This window comes from Humulus lupulus, chromosome 2 (assembly GCF_963169125.1).
Source record: "Humulus lupulus chromosome 2, drHumLupu1.1, whole genome shotgun sequence".
NCBI classification, from domain to species: Eukaryota; Viridiplantae; Streptophyta; class Magnoliopsida; order Rosales; family Cannabaceae; genus Humulus; species Humulus lupulus.
Window position 1 is genome coordinate 88316508 of NC_084794.1, and position 18070 is coordinate 88334577.

General features: G+C 36.1%; 1 pseudogene; it reads right to left on the bottom strand.

The window, feature by feature from the left end:
* Positions 1-3081: 3081 nt before the first annotated feature.
* Positions 3082-4966, bottom strand: LOC133816167 (lysine--tRNA ligase, chloroplastic/mitochondrial-like; annotated as a pseudogene).
* Positions 4967-18070: the final 13104 nt, after the last annotated feature.

Below are 18070 nucleotides of genomic sequence, written 5' to 3' on the forward strand. Positions count from 1 at the left end.
TCATTTTCCCTTAAAGTGAAAAATGAAAGTGGAAAACTTATAGAAACAGGGATATTGCACTTAGAAAATTAGTAAATATGTTAATAAAAAGAGTCGGTTGCACGTTTAACACATTCATATCCTCCATAAGAGTCAGTTGTATAATGTCCCCTATTAATATAAATAAGAAAACCATTACTGAGAACAAAATAATTTAAGCTAAAATGCAAGATAAGATCAGTTAATGATGCAAAGAATCACACATGGTAAAAGGTTCAATACTATGCATTACCATTTGAAAATGAAAATAGCATTTGGCTGGTTGCCTTTGACTTATAGACAATATCTTAACAAACTAAAGTTGTTATAATATATAACGAAAATAATTTCATATGCACACACACATGTGTGCTCTAATATCCCAGCATAAATCCCCAAAACTTACTTGGTGGGTTCAAGTTCAAGTTAATCCCCAAAACTTGCTTGCTTGTCTGATTGCTTTCCCAGACTAGAATGAAAATTATGTTTCACTATGGCAAGAGAAATAGTTTTCTGAAGCTAGAGCTCCCACCATAAGAGTGAAATGAAAAGGAACCTATAAATAAAAATCCCTAAAAGTATGAAAAATAAGATATAAATATTGAGAACAAATTCATAACAAATGCACCTTAACAGTATTAACAAACACTTTTCATTTTCATAAAAGAAAAGCAATGCAAAACTAATACCCTCCAAGCTAGCAAGACTTCTCTTTCTGTATCAAAGGACATCACGTCGACACCAACTATAGGAGAACATGACTTAAGGGTCATGACATTACGGATTAATGGCTCAGTATTTCCCTGTAAAGTTAACAGATTTGCAATCTACAAATAAAAGAGCAATATCAATTATCATTTTTCTTATAAACAGAATGACCAATAAAAAAATTTAAAATAAATAATTAAAAGTCAGTAAATTTTATATAAACTATAACAGATGAACATGTCCGACCTGGATAACAGGATCATGGCCAGGCTTGGGAAAATGACCTTTACGACCAGCACATTCAATGTCAAAACTCAGTATATGAAATGGAGCCATCTTGGAAAATTCTCCTTCTGGTGCATGGCTGATAAGTTCTGAATATCTAAAGACATTTGTAAAGGAAATGTTTATCTAGGAAAAAAATCATCTTTTTTCAGAAAAAAAAAATATAAAGACAAGAAAGTAAAAATTTCAATTAAAACTGAATAAACAAATCAGAGAAAGAACTAAAAACTAAATAAACAAATCAAAATTGTCCTTCCAACTTGGCGTATATTTTCAAAATTTGTGCCACAACCCAAAAAGCACCACCACATTTCCAAAACAACTTCACTCTATAACCTCAACATAAACCAATCATCATTACGATGAACTAATTTACAACTTTGAAGAAATCCCTGTCAAACCTGTCTCTCTAGTAAATCTATGTACCCCACATTTTCAGCCCCTTTTAGGGACCAAAATTAATCATCAACGCTATTATTCTTGTGACCACACCAGGAGGGTAATAGGTAAGCATAATTATCTTAATAATCACAAGCTAAGTACCATCTAAAGCACTTGACGTCTTGCGGCTACAGTAACATTCCTATACAAAGTGAACAAAGAAAGAAAAAAATTACATGTGAAGTATAAGTGCTCCTCACATCTATAAGGATACAAGCAATCAAACTCTAGCTGACAGTATGACAAATGTTTAGCTGTCTTCTTATATTTTCCAGCAGGTACTTCAATCCAGTTGCCACCAACTATGTTGCAATCAATCATAAAGCGAAGAGCAAATATAACATTGCTTTCATATGTCATGAAGCTCTTCATACCCAGTCCATCAATTTGTACTCCTCTATCAAGTATGCCTGCCAATTAATTTGAAACATTAGGCTGGAAAACAACATAAATCATATATAGCAGTTAATCACAACCTGGAAAAGAAGGTGATAGCACACATCAACAATTTGCACGGAAAAGATACTACAAGAAACAATGCTTTTAATCAGTTTAAGCACCTAAAATAGATTATTTTAAAAAGAAAGAAAATCAGACTGGCCTGTAAAGAACAACCAGTCTTTAAAATATTGACCTCTGATGTGTAGAACTATATTAAACTTGGCAAATCAAACTAAAGGCCTTACCTCAAGGAACCATTAGAGACAGTATCAAGAATATTTGTATTTAAAGCTGCATCAAATAAATTTGCCTTAACAGCTGTTGCAGAAACATATGAAGGGCAACTGACCAAAAAAAAAAACAATGTAAAAGTCATCATAATCAGAAGTAAGGCTTCAATCTCTATTTATCTTTCCAACACTCATTTTCTCTCATAAAAAATCATCTTAAGTTATTAATTTTATTCTCAAGACTTGAAAGAGAATATAAATTTGTAGTGCGTGTAAATATATACAGTACAAATTAGAAAGCAGCTTTGGGAAAATGACCAAGTTAAACTGGAGAAATTACACCTTGGAAATACCAGAGGGCGGTTGAAGAGATTATGCATGTTAGTATAGCACTTGAAAGAAAATGAATATACTTTAAATCCTCACCAGCATCCTCTTCAAGTGGAGCTCTGTTGCTATCCTCAAATAAAGATCCCTTCCTAGCGAATTATGGTAGGTAACAAATGGTCTTGCTTCTGCTCCACCAGCTGCTCCCTAGTTGATTAAGTCAATTAAAAACCAACCTTCATATAGAAACAATACTAATGTATGTAAATTAAGGCACCAAAAAATTGTCATATACAGAAAAAGTAAAAACTATTCCTAGAAATGAATACAGTTAATCAAAATTTATAAAATACGAACCAAAAGAATTCCCAGCTAAGCATTTCAACAGTTCAACCTTCAGTCATCTTTACAATAAACTAGACATTATCTTTTTTTAAAAATGATAGAATAAGGTATTCTATAAGTTGTGTCTTGGCCAAGAACAAAAGCTAAGCAATTGAACAAGCATCATTAGAAGTAACAGTAATCTTACATAAGAACTCAGCCAAACTATAAAGTCAAATTCCATTATAGAAATGCTAAATCTTGATATGAACCATATGACCATAAAACGGTTAGAAAATCCACAAACCTATAGAACTGGAGTTTCAACTTCGAGAAATCCAAAAGATTCCATTGTCTTGCATAACTCTGATACAATCTAATCCACCAAAAAGAAAAAATAGCAAAACATCTTTAATGTATAAATAGCAAGATGCCTTAACCACTCTATCTAGGGAATAATATTGAATTTATATATGTATACTTCAAAATGCCCAAACTAGAAACAACTTGGTATACCATCCTTCTTTTGCTCAAGTTTTCAACAACTCCATAATTGCTAAATACATTCAACCACCATAAGCACTCTAATATTTAGAGCAGATTTTTTCAAAAGAAAGATAAAATATCCATAACTTGCATAAATAAATTATCTCCTTAGGTGTTAATGCTGTTAAGGAACTTAATATAGAAATTATAACCCTGTAACCTTTTTTTTAGAAAAAAAATAAAATCCAATGAACCGTGCTTCAACTCAGGAAAGGTCATTTAATGCTATTTTTGTCTACTCAAATACTTCATCAGAAGCGAAGTACACTTGAAGCAATCATGTAAGATAGTTCTAAGGTCCTCAAGTTAATAAAAATACTATTTCTGGAAAGAACATATACTTTAAATAACTAAAAGGTCTTTAATTACTCCTCAGCCTAACTTACCTTTGCTCTCTTCTGAAATACATCAGCTACTTCAGGATTGGAAATCATATCAATGTACCTTTAAAAGAAAAGTAAAGTTCAGTTATAACCAAGTATACCCCAAAAAATATATATTTTATTTAAAAATCCATTTAGACAAGTCTTTTGCAAGAACCACTGCAACGAATTGTGGGCTATCATCATCCAGTAGAAATCAATTTGTTATTTCCCATAAGAGACACTCTCACTCAAACTGTGAAAAAGAAACAGAAAACTCAACTTACCGTTGCCGGTAACGCTTATCCACGTGAGTTAGACCATGATATTTGTCTGGTAAGGGCAGTAGAGATTTTGTAAGAATTGAAAAAGAGTTCACATAGACAGAAAGCTCCCCTAAAGAAACAAAGAAATAAGTTCAATTAGTTTCTCACCTCAAAGGGGAATCACAAAAAAAGTAAGAAGCCAGTCAAAGCCAATGGCGCTTTTTATAAATGGCATTGGTTTATCTAAATAGCTTCCAATACAAATAGGGTAAGAATAGCTTCACCCAGAAGTACCTATAAATTCAACAATCAGCACCTAATCGCAAATAGGTGCAAAAGATAATTTTTTTTAGTACTTGCCTTTCTCATTTCGCTTAATTGAGCCACTTGCACCAAGTATGTCACCAATATCAACAAGATTCTTAAGCTCGTCAAACTGATCACTTAAAAATCTCACCTTTTCACAATAAAGCTGTTTCAAACATTGAACAACTTGAGTGAGGATTCTTCCATACTAAATGCGAGCAAAGATTTATAGAAAGTTTCTGAAGAAACCATCCTTACCCGCCAAAATTTACAAACTTTGGAAAACACCCCATTTTTTTTAAAAAAAAAAGGTAACTAACTTATATATTTTAGACAAGCATCCCATAAAATAGACATGCTTTTAAGAACTAAACCACCTAATCACATCTTATTATTATATTTTTTCTTTATTATAAGTATCCATCTAACAAAGAGATGGCAAGATCATTGTAAGGATAGAAAGCTGAGGTGGGGATACTTGAATTGTCCCAGAATCATCTCTTAGAGTGAGAAATGCAAGCTTTCCAAATGCTCGACGAGCCACAATTCTTCCGGCTATTGATACATTGTCTTGCTCACCATTCATTTCTTCGCCATTTTCTAAATTTTTATAAGTCTCTTGCAGCTGATTAGCAGAGTGAGTCCTGTCCCACTTATATGCATACGGTTCCAGCCCTTTGCTTCTCAATTCTTCTATCTACACAAAACGCATCCACACAGACCTAATTTTATTTAGCAGTATTGAAATAACAATGTCCCTCTAACACGCATTTTGCCGAACAGTTTATGGGCATTACTTCATTGCCTCAAACAAGGATACGTAATCAACGTCTAATTTCAAAACCTAGAGTTGGGAGTTAATCATCTTCACAATTTTCTCAAAAAAAAAATACATATATATATAATAATTCAAACAAAATATATTTTCCCACACTCAAAATATATTTTCCCACACTTAAAAATATATATAAAAGACTCATTTATTATTTTTAAATTACAAAGAAAAGCAAAGGCATTGGAAATTATTTTAAAAAGAAAATACCTATGATTATCATGTCTCCTTAGAAAATAACAATTTAATTTAAGTTAATAGAATTTCATAATTTGATGTGAGAAAAATAATAATTTTAAGTGTGGGAAAATATATTTTGTTTGAATTATTTTTAATACTTAATTTTATGTAACACAAATTCATATGTGAAAATTAAATAACTATTTAAAACTTTTTAAACTAAACTTTCAGCCCTCATTTAAAAATCACAATTGAATTAAATCCAACATTTTTCTTAATCCAATTAAAGAAAATCATAACTTGTGAAATAACCACTCATATTATATTAAAAATATAACTTTTAAATTTTACCATTGTTTATGTTATTTATTTATTTCAAAATACCAATCAAATTATTTTTATTGAAACACACTTTACATTTTTAAACGAAAATTCCAGCAATCAAATTTATCATTAAAATCACCATCCTTATTTTTAAAACTCATATTTTCTAAAAAAATATAACAAAAATTCTGTAGGTAATTATTTGTGCAAAAACATCATTTTAATTGTGAATTAAAACACCATTTTATATTCACAAACACCACATATCATTAGCGTCATTCTTATGCATACATATCCTTATTTCGTCAATCTTTTCACCATTTAATCACAAAATCAGCAAGCATAAATCACCATGAATTTTATCTTTTACCTCATGCCTCATAAAATTCATACAAGATCATTCATGTTTCATAAACACAATAATGCACAAATCCTAACATGCTCTTATTATACAAATAATTCAAATAACATAACTAACACATATTCATATACAACCTTATAAAACTTATTCTTTTTTTTCTAATGAGTTCGTGCATGCAACCCAACAAAATAATAATACAACATGCATGAATAACATAACACAAATTTTCATATATGTATTTATATTAAACCTAACATGTTCCTATTATTTTTCATGCATAATCTCATATACACCCTATCATGTTTCTAGATTCACAATTGATTTTAAAACATACAAGAAAAACAATCATGCTTGAACATCACCCCAAGGCCGAAACACCTAGGATATCCAACAAGAATTTACACAAAATCCTCATCTATATTCACATGAAACCTAGCATGTTTCTAACATGTATGAAACACAAGAAAATCGAACAACCCAATATGCCGAAACCCCATAGGCCGAAACATACATACATAAAATCATAGAATATCATCAACATCATATTTCAATAATCATCTCATTACACATATTATGAACATACAACAATAAAAATCAAACCAACACCATAAACCCCTACCCACGCCTAGATCAATCTCCCATGCATCAACATATTGAAAAATATCCACAAACCCAATAACTCAAGAGAACACCATAGCATTAGGGGTAGAGATTCAATACCTCTCTTGGTTGTAAAATCAAGAACACAACTTGATCAACACACAAGTGATAATCACCCTTGAATACCCTAGGGTTTTTGAAACCCATGAAGAAGAAGAGCATAGAAAAAGACTTAAGATAATGAGGAAGATAAACCTAAATCTTAAAACAACAAGGAATCATAAGAAAAACCATACCTAAGACCTCCTCCTCCTTCTTCCTTTCTTCTCCTCCTCTCTCTTTCACGCCTCTCTCTCTCTCTCTCTCTCTCTCTCTCCTTCTCTCTAGTTTGGGCAGCCACAAGCAAAAGAATACCAAGGCTTCCATACTCTCCTATTTATAGCCTCTAGTGACCTAACCTTAAGAAAAGGACTCAAGTGTGAAAAGCCAAATTCGTATTCCATAATTTAAGCTAAATCCCATTATTTCCTCTCCTTACACCTCACCTAAACCCTTATCCTAATGTGAACCAAATCAAAAATAAACATTTTCATCTCTTCCTACAAGATGACAACTTATATTTCTTTTCTTTTCATAATAAAAGGAAAAATGCTCAAGACTCACATTAGGTCTAGATTCATACTACCCTTTCCTTTTCTATAATGGGAACAATAACTAAATAAATAAATAAAAGAAAAATAAAACACATTCACATACACACACACACACTTCGGCACACACTTAAAATAAAAAAAATAACCTATTTTAATCACATCAATTGTCACACCTATTTAAAATGTAACACTAATAGTAAAATAAACAAGTTACACAATTATTCACATATTAAAAATAAATAATCAAACAAACAATTAACAAATTTAAATTCAAAAAGATTATACCAAACAATTCTAACAATTTATTTAGATTAACAAACAACTAAATAAAGCAAACAACAACTATATAAAATAAACAACATTTAAATAAAACAATTCACCACACTTAACACTTAAATAAAATAAAACACAAAAATTTTAATAAACTAAAAAAAAAAAATTTGGTGCACTACAAAAATATAGTTAGTACCATGTGTGAGTACAATAATTACCATAAAAATATATGTAAATCATATTTTCCTTCATTTCTTTCAAACGATTAGACTTAGAAACTTCTTCTGCTTCGTCAATTATCAAGTGCCATATTTCGTAGGTGTTTTCGATATGTATATATTTTCCTATCATTTCTTCAGGCATGCTATAAAACAAGTTGTTACACCCAAATTTCGAGATTAACTAGAGAGCCTCAAAATGCAGGCTCGTAAAGGGTAAGCTCGGGATTAACTTGTCAAACAGTTCCAGATTTGCTATCAGCTCTCGAGAATGAGTTGCAGGCTCGAGGATACCGACCTTCTCCGAGGGACGAGTTTAATCGACTTAGCAAGTGAGGAGGAGGCAACAACTAGAATGATGAACTCGAAGTTATGAGTGGTCTCAAAAGCGCATTGAAGCAATGTTCAAGCTCGATGACATGTTCACCACACAAAAAAGTTTTTGGGAAATCCCTATTTCTTTTGGATTGGTCAAAACGGTGTAACGAATCCCTATTTTTATGGGATCGTTATTTAATTAATGCATTTGATTTGTATTGTTAATTCAGATATTTATTTGAATTTAAATATTTGATTGTAACTTCCCTGAATTGGGGGGAATATATTCATACAACCAAGTCTATAAATAGCATGGACTAGGTCATTTGTACTCATGCACAATTTTGTACTGAGAAGAGACTCTGCCAAACTGCTTTCATCCGAAGATTTTACAAAGTGTTCATAATAATAGTGACTCGTGGACGTTAGCAGATTGTAACTACTGAACCACGTTAAAAATCTCTAATTTCTTCTATTATTCCTAAATTAATTGTGTATTGCTCTAAATAATTAAGGTGACGAAAAACGACGTCAATAGTTTGGTTCTTTCGTTGATAGCATTAAGTACTTCTTTGTATTGTTTAGTAAAAACCTCCTGCACAACATCAATGGCTACCTTGAACATCCCCGAGGAGCGTACTCCTCAGATTGAGAACCACCCTCGGAGGTCTGGAAAGCAGCCCGTGGTGGATCAGAACCCTGATGAGGGGAGTGCACCATTGGCCTCAAGGTGATGACCTGGTCAAACCCCCAGGCTTGACGAAGACTTGTATTACAATCCTAAAAGTTACGTGCCAATAGTGGAATTCAAAAATCACAGATTGCGTGAAAAGTTGGTCGAGGCTACACGGCTAAACGAGGAGTTGGTGAGGAAAGTCGCTGAAGTACATGTACCATCCCTGAGGGCCAGAGCACAACTCCGAGGGAGTACAGCTGCCAGGACGCTCGAGAAAAGGGCCCAACAAGCTCAACCGAGACCCAGGACAAACATCGGCAATGGTCAACCTGAAGAGAACCCTCGAAACCTTATTAGGAACAATCCTATGGGAAGTGATCCTACAGGAACTGGGAATAACTGAGCTCCTTTGATAGCTCGAAATGATAACCCAGAACATGTCAGGAACAACCCAGACCTTCCCAGGTTAACTTTGAACCTTCCAGACCAAATAACGGAGGTCGTGACCATCGCCAATAAGGCATCCACCCTCTCCAATAAGACATTCCCCACCAGCACGAGAGGTACCCAGCCAGTTCCTAGTGGGAACTGGACAGGGGATCGGGTACCTCTGAGGCCCTCTCGGAGTGCTCAAAGTGGGAGCCGAGAGAGAAGCCATAGGGATCAACCTGAGTACGAGGACGAATGTGAGGCCCCGCGAGAGGCTTATCAAGGACATAGACCACCTCAACCATCAGGAAGTCATATGTTGAGGTTACAAACGACCGGGGTGAAGGTGCAAGTAGAATACCCACCTCGTAATAACCGAACCACACAGAAACAGTAGCCAGAGAGGAATGTCAGCTTCCTTTGTGGAAGTCAGGACTATGGCCAGTCAGTGAGTGTGTATAACACTGAGCCCAGAAATAACTTGAATAACAAGAATGATTATCTTGACCTTCGAAATCAACTAAATCAGAATTGGGGGCAATCTAATCTACCAAACCCAGACCTATGGACATCCTTAAATAACCGAAGAGAGCCTTTATAGCCAGTATATGGGAATCAATATAACCTTGTACGAAGACAAGGAGTTGGGGTTCTTACGAACAACAACCAGCTACCATTGGTGCAAGCTCCCCCTCCGGTGGATCTAGTCCAAGAGAGGATCAACCAGCTCGAAGAGGCATTCAGGCTCAAAGGTTTGTCAATGTAGAAGAGGCGAGGTCAGCCCTTAATCTCACTTTAACTCAGCCTCCACCTCAGCTACACCATCCCCGTCGCGACCCTCAAGAGATAACCCTTCCAAGAGAAAGAATAATGAAGGGAATAACTCAAAGGCTGACAGGGGTAAGAAAAAGAAAGGAGAAAAATACTTATCCATTTATACAGTTTATACCAAGCTCACACATACTTGGGAGAACATATTTGTCGCCAATGAAAGCCAGGTCCCTGTCATATGACCTAATTCGATGTAAAACAAGAAATCCAAGAGAGATGCCAAAAATTTATGCAGATTTCATAGGGATATAGGTCATACCACTGATGAATGTAAACAGTTTTAGGACGAAATCGAAGGTTTGATTTTGAGAGGATACTTCGGATAGTACATTCGAAACAGAAATTCGGCCCACGCTTTGCTCAAGCAGAAGGCAGCTCCGACTATGCCTGCCCAACAAACTGCGATCCCACATGCGAAGGAGGATAACTGACCTCCCCCAATCGATGGAGAAGATGTAATAACCATCATCGGTGGGTCGCATATAGCAGAGTCGGGCAGAAATTCCCAAAAGATATATGTCAATGAGCTCAAAACGTGGGATGGGTCCCCCTATAAACCTAAACCCGAGCTCCGAAATATGAGAGGGTTGAGTCCCATCCATTACATTTACTGAAGAAGATGACTCGCATGTCCAATTCCCTCATAATGACCCTCTGGTCATTACCTTTCAGCTTGCCAATAAGAGGGTGCGCCGAGTTTTGATCGATAACGGGAGCTCGGTCAACATCCTCTACAAGGCCACTATGGGAAAATGGGATTTTTCGTTCAAGACCTAAAGGCCTGTGCGACTACATTGTATGAATTTTTAGGGGAGGGAATAGCTAGTACATGATCTATTGAGCTCCCTGTAACCTTGGGAGACTATCCAATCTCAATAACCAAGATAGTGGAGTTTATCGTAGTTGACAGCCCTTCATCCTACAATGTGCTACTCGGGAGACCATCCCTGATTGGGCTGGGGGTAGTTACATCTGTTAGGCACCTGGCTATAAAATTCCCAACACCCAATGGAACTAGGACACTGAAAGGAGACTAACTGGCTTCCCGATGATGCTACAGGATCTTGATGAGGGGAAAGAGCCAAACAAGTGCACAGGAACTGGTTCTTGAGATAAGAGAATTAGTGTATGAGGTTGAAGAAGAGATTGACCCAAGGATAGATGAGGACAAGGCCGATCTCGAGTCAATTGAAGAGCTCGAAGACATTAAGCTTGATGATAAGGACACCACTAGGGTGGTAAAGATTGGGAAAAACCTTCCAAAGGAAGCAAGATAGCATTTAATCTACTTCTTGGGGGAGAACCAGGATGTGTTTGCAAGGTCGCACTCGATATGATTGGGATCAGCCCAAACATTATAAGCCATGCGTTGAACATAGACAAAAGCTTCCCACCTAAGCAATAGAAAAGAAGGCTTCTACATGATGAAAGGAAGAAGGTATTGAAAGAGGAGGTTAAAAGATTAAAAGCAAATCAGTTTATCTAAGATGCTTTCTATCTGGATTGGATAGCCAACACAATTCTACTCCCAAAGCCCAATGGCATGTGTTAAACTTGCATTTACTATTCACACCTCATCAAGGAGTGTCCAAATGATTGCTTTCTTCTACCTCGAATCGATCATTTTGTGGATGATACTTCGGATCACGGCATCATGTCATTCATGGACGCATATTCTGGATATAACCAAATAGCCATGCATGGACTTGATTAAGAGCATACGAGCTTCATGACTGATAAAGGTTTATATTGTTACAATGTGATGCCATTAGGATTAAAGAACGTCGGGGCCACATATCAAAGACTGGTAAATAGGATGTTTGTCGAGAAAATATGGAACAACATGGAAGTATATGTGAATGATATGTTGGTCAAGTCCAAGCACAATTGTAACCATGTTGACGATCTCACATAATGTTTTGCTATACTATGAAAGTACAACATGAGACTTAACCCACAAAAGTGCTCATTTGGAGTATCTTCGGGATAGTTTCTCGGATTCATAGTAAACGCTCGGGGAATAGAGGCAAACTGGGATAAAATAAAGGTGTTAATTGACATGCCTTCACCACGAAAGCATAAAGACGACAAGAGTTTAATTGGAGGAATGGCAGCCTTAAGTAGGTTCATATATAAATCTACACATAGAAGCCTTCCATTCTTTAATCTTTTGAGAGGGGCAAAAATTTTGAATGGAAAGATGAGTGCGAGGTCGCTTTTCAAGCCCTTAAAAAACACCTCGCTAAACCACCAATCTTATCCAAACCAGTCATAGGGAAAATATTATACTTATACCTCACGAAAATCGAGTATGCAATTAGTGCAGTACTTTCTCGGGAGGATAAGAAAGAACAAAAACCTTTTTGATATGTCAGCAAAAGGTTACTGGGGGAAGATTCTAGGTATCCATTGATGCAAAAGCTAGCCTTGTGTTTAATGCATGCATCCTACAAACTCTTATCCTACTTCCAAGCACATCCTTTACAAGTGTTGACTGATCAACCATTGAGACAGGTATTGTAGAAACCTGAGGCATCCGAGAGACTATTAAAATGGGCGGTCGAAATTTGGCAGTTCGAGATTACATATCACCTGAGAATGATGATCAAATGACGGGCCTTGGCAGATTTCATAGTTGAATGTACAGGAATCCCCAACGAGGAAGTCATAACCCCAGTCCGCAAGCTGTGGAGACTTTAAGTCAATGGATATTCGAACTAGAACGGGTCAGGGGCAAGAATTATCATAATTACTCTAATAGGAAATCGTTTTCACTCAGCCTTACGGTTTGGCTTCAAGGCATCAAATAACGAGGCTTAATACGAAGCACTATTAGCAGGACTTCAGATAGCTTCCGAGCTAAAATCAAAATCCATCCACTGCTATAGTGATTCCCAGTTGGTTGTCAACTAGGCCATAGGAGAATACCAAGCTCGAGGAGTTAAAATGGCAGCTTACTTGGAGAAGGTCAAAGCAGCATTCAGGAAATTTGAGTTTTACATGATCAAATGCAGATGCTTTAGCTCGACTCGCCACAACCAAGGAAGTCGATACACACAATTTGGTACCGGTCAAATTTTTTTACGGTAACGATCATAGCCGAGCCTAAGGAGGATGACGTTAACATGATAGAATCGCAGCCTACTTGGATGACTCCCATAATAGACTACCTTGAAACCGGGAGCTTGCCAACGAACCGGAACGAGGCAAGAAAGCTACTGTACAAGATACCAAGGTACACTATCATGGAGGAGAGACTATATAGAAGAGGATATTCTAATCCATTTTTTAGGTGTGTAACTCCACCCAAAGCTAGAAAAAATTTAGAATAAATCCATGAAGGATTTTTGGGAGACAACACTAGGGGGCATAGTCTATCAAAAAAGGTAATTAGGCAAGGATACTTCTGGCCTACAATAAAAGTGGAATCGTTTGAATACGCAAACATTGTGACAAGTGTCAACGATTTGCTTCAATCCCGCGAGCTCCACTAACCGAGATCAGCTTGATGAGCTCCCCGTGGCCATGCACAATATGGGAATCGACCTCATTGGATCCCTACCAATAAGAAAATGGGGAGTAAAATATTTTGTAGTTGTTTTTAATTACTTCACAAAGTGGACCGAGGCCAAATCTCTTTCCACAATCACCTCGAAGAAAGTATTGGACTTCGTGGTAAAAAATGTAATCTGCAGATATGGGGTACCAAGGAAAACAGTGTCAGACAACAGAAACCAGTTCGATGGCAAACTGTTTACACAATTCTTCAAAAAGAATGGATAATGAAGAGTTTTTCCTCAGTGGCCCATCCACAAGAAAATGTCCAGGTCAGAGCTGTGAACAAGACTCTGAAGAGCTCCATCAAGAAAAGGCCCGGTGAAGCTAAAGGAAAATGGCCAGAAGAATTACCACAGGTCTTATGGGCCTATAGAACAACAACTCGAACCTCAAAGGGACACACCCCCTTCTCTCTGGCTTACAATTATGAAGCTATGTTGCCCATTGAGGTCAAAATCCCAATGATCAGATGCAAAGCATACGACCAGACCTCAAACCAATCTCAGCTTGAAGAAACTCTAGACCTAATTGAAGAAAAACGAGAATAAACCCAACTTAAAAATCCCACATACCAGCAAAGGGCCACAAGGTATGTCAATAAGAGGGTTCAAGACAGACACTTTGGATTGGGAGATCCGGTGCTTAGGTGCATGTTTTTGGCCACATGGGACCCCTCTGTAGGCGTGCTCAGGCCTAATTGGGATGGACCCTACCAAATTGAATCCATTATTCTACCTGGTGTCTATAAACTAGCGAGGTTAAATGAAGAATTGGTTCAACGAGCTTGGAATAGTGAACCTATATGACCTTATTACCAGTAATGTAGGAATGAGGTTTATTTAGTTGTAACCAAACTTGTACTTAAATTTTGTTTTCCATTAATAAAGCATTGTTTCTTATTCCAATTTTATATTTTTATAGTTATATTTTTTGCAAGCTCTCAAAATTAAATAACCTAAGATTGCAATCATAGGATATTAATGGGGCATAAGTGGTATACAATCATACCATAGGCTCGAAAATATAGCATCAATAAAAATAAAATTAATAACGGTGTATGGATTATCAACCAAACAAGAATTAAACAAGTCTGGAAAGAACCAGAAAATTCTAATCAACACGATTAGAATTTGGAATTCTTGATAAACCAACAAAATTCATGAGTCGAGACAGAGCTGGAAATTTTTGCAAATAAGTTTCAATTTTGCAACCTTGAGACCATAATTGAGGATGGGAAAAGGTTACTGTAGTAAAGCAAGAAATAACAAGACTAACGAGGTTACACGCCAATAAGTATTTTTTAACAAAAATACGTGGTAAAAGTAATATTCGGCCTCGAGGACAATGAATTCGAAAATGTAATATCAAATGAACTATGTATGAATATATGGAAGTTCAAACTTAAGCACGACAATATTTGTATAAATAAACAGATATAAAAACAAGTCCATGTATGCTCGAAATATTCCAAACCTGGAGATGATGCATAAGGATAGCACAAAAGTTATATGTAGATAATATGCATAAAGATTTCGAGAAAGAGATTTAAGCATAAAATACTTCCATTAAAATATAATTCGTCAAATAACTCAAGGTCGAGATATAATTGTTTTTTCCCTATTAAGGGTAGCAAGAAGTGTAATTACAAAGGAAATAAAAAACTATGGGTCATAGCCCATAAGTTAGCCTTCAAGGATTGGCAGCTCCGGCATCCACTGTCTCGGCTTGTTTCATGGCCTCCGCCACTTCTTAAGCTTCGTGTAATGTCCCAAATTACCTAATAAGGCTTAAGGCCTTGATTAGGGGGGGTCAGGATGTCAATTTATGGAAATTATATGTTTATATGATATATATATATATGCTTGTAATTATGTGATTATGTGAATCATATGATAATATTACTATATATCCATGTTTAGGTGTATTAAATATGTATGTGGGTCTGTTTCTTATTAGAAGGGAAATTTTTGTAAATTGACCTGTTGTGGGCATATTTGGAATATATGTGCATATAAGAAATATATGTGTGAGACCACGTTATTTTATTGATATTTTTGGGTTACTCGGCACGAGATGATCCTAGGGAGTAAGTTAGTGGGAAAGTCACAACGGGACCTAATACCCGACTCGGGGTGAGTCAATGGGTATTTCGGGTATCTAGTACATTACCGAGTTATCAGGTAACGGGAATGAATATTCGAGGATATATTCGGTATTAGTGAGATTAGGAGAGAATTCTGGGAGTTTTGACCATTTTTCCCTTGGGGACGTTTTTGGTACCCCGAGCCTCGGGATTTACTTAGAGTTACTTAGAGTCTAAGTAACCTCACAAATACAGAAAACACAAAGGTAACACGTTCACTCGCTCTATTCTCTCTCTCTCTCGTTCACACACACTTCCTTAATTTCCTTGACAATTCTTGCAGTTTAGGCTTGGGATTTCTTGGGGAAAGACTTACCATCAATTGGGGAAACATAAGTAACAATTTCTAGCCCTAAATCTCTATGTTTTATGGTTTTTAGTTAAGCTCTTTATGTTTTAGAAACTCGGTATTGAGTTGGGAATTTGATGGGGTTTTGGCCAAGCTTTAGCTAGGGCTTCGATGGTTTTGGGCTACTGAATTGATTGGGGACTTTACTCTTGAGTTTTAACTATGTTGGGATAGGTTTGTGGAGGGATTTGGCTAGAGGAAAATGGAGAAAAATAAGGGTTTTAATGTCGAGCCCCGACCCAATTCTTGGGGCCCCGCGGCTCTCTTGAATGCTAGGAGAAGCAGGTGCCTTCGGGACATTTGAGCTGTGGCGCCTGCTAAGGAGCGTCGTGCCACGTGTTGAAGCAGAGGAGAGCTTGGGCTCTCTGACTTAGGGCGGGTCGTGACTCCTTTTCTTTTTAGCTGCGGCGCTTGAAGGGTTTTTGAGCCTCATGAGGGTTTTGAGTGTGAGAACTCAACCCTAAGAGCTCGAGATCTATCCTACTACCCAATTTAGTAGAATTCGACGTCCCGGAGGCTAGGACTCGGTCTGGAAGCCTTTATTCCCTCATTTTGATGAGATTTACTATTGGTTGTGACTAGGTTATCGCTAGGGGCTCGAAACCAGGATCGTACTCGAGGGTCGTTCTTAATACACTTTGCACTCGGACCTAAGGTAAGAAAACTGCACCCAATATGTGATATATGTTATTAGGGCTTTGCCTGATTGTTGATTATAACTATGATTATGGCTTGTGCCTTGAGAATAAATGTGATTTAGATTATGTTCAAATGCTTTGTGTTTGGATAACTGTTTAATGAATGCTTGCCTTGTTTGCATAGGTAGGGCTCGACCCCGTTAAGGAACATGGTTATTACTGTGTTTGTGTTTAATTGGTTAAGATACCATGATTTATATGTATTCATGCTTGTATTTTCTAAAGTATGCTTATCTGAATCTGTATCTGATTGTCTGGTTATCTGAATGTCTGATTAAAGCCTTGACTTATTAGTCAAGGACGGGAATAGCGCGTTGCATGCTGGTTGAGAGGCTTAGGCCCAATCAGGGACGTACTATTACGTTGGCTGACCCTATGGTCGTTGGGAAACAACGCGTTATTGGGAATAGTGCCCTTCAATTGTAGTTGACAAATGTTGTAAATGAAATAAATAATTGAATTGAATTATTATATATATAGAATATGTCTGATATTATGTTGATAATATTAAGTAAATATCAGAAAATTCCAAAGTTTATCTATGTGATCTTAATCTCATATTGTTATAAGAGGATCGAGATTAAGATAATAAACTTAAAATAGTTCACAGTAAAATAAGTTATGGAATCTTTAGATTAATTACTGCTAGTACAGTTCGCTAGTATTGTGAATACAAGTGACCTAGATCCAGGTCACTAGTGTAGTAGGACACTTCAGTGAAGGTACATTATATATAATGATATATAGACCTTGACCAGATGTGATTTGTTAATGCTTGTTTAAACATTGTTTCATAGTATTAATAAAACACATCAAACGATGACCTTATACACGATGATCTTAATCCTGAGAATATTATGAACTCCTATATATGTCATTTGATCATTTGATTCATGCGTTAAGGTTTGTGAGAATGATCAGGTTAAGAAAAATTGTTTTGGGGACTCAATGATACATATATATGGCTGGGGACATAGTTTAACATATATAGAATCTATACCTTCTTACCGATTGAATAATGGTTCCCTATTAGGCTGACTTTTGGAACTGAAAAGGTTATGAGTGCTCACGTTGCAAACTTGTTGTGACACAACCTTCACTAGCAAAGTCAATGGTAATCTAGTAACAAGAAATAGTTAAAAGGGTCAAATGAAAATTTTATTCCCTTTTAATTATAAACCATTAATAAAGGATTATTGTTGTATGTTGTTGATGCGGTTTTTCGCTAACAATGTATTAAGAAATAATAACGGCAGAATAGTGCTTAATGATAAACCGTAATGAAGAAATAACAAAAACCCACTCAATAACACAGATCTTTTACGTGATTCAGTAGTTAAATCTCCACCTAGTCCACGAATCAATATTATTAT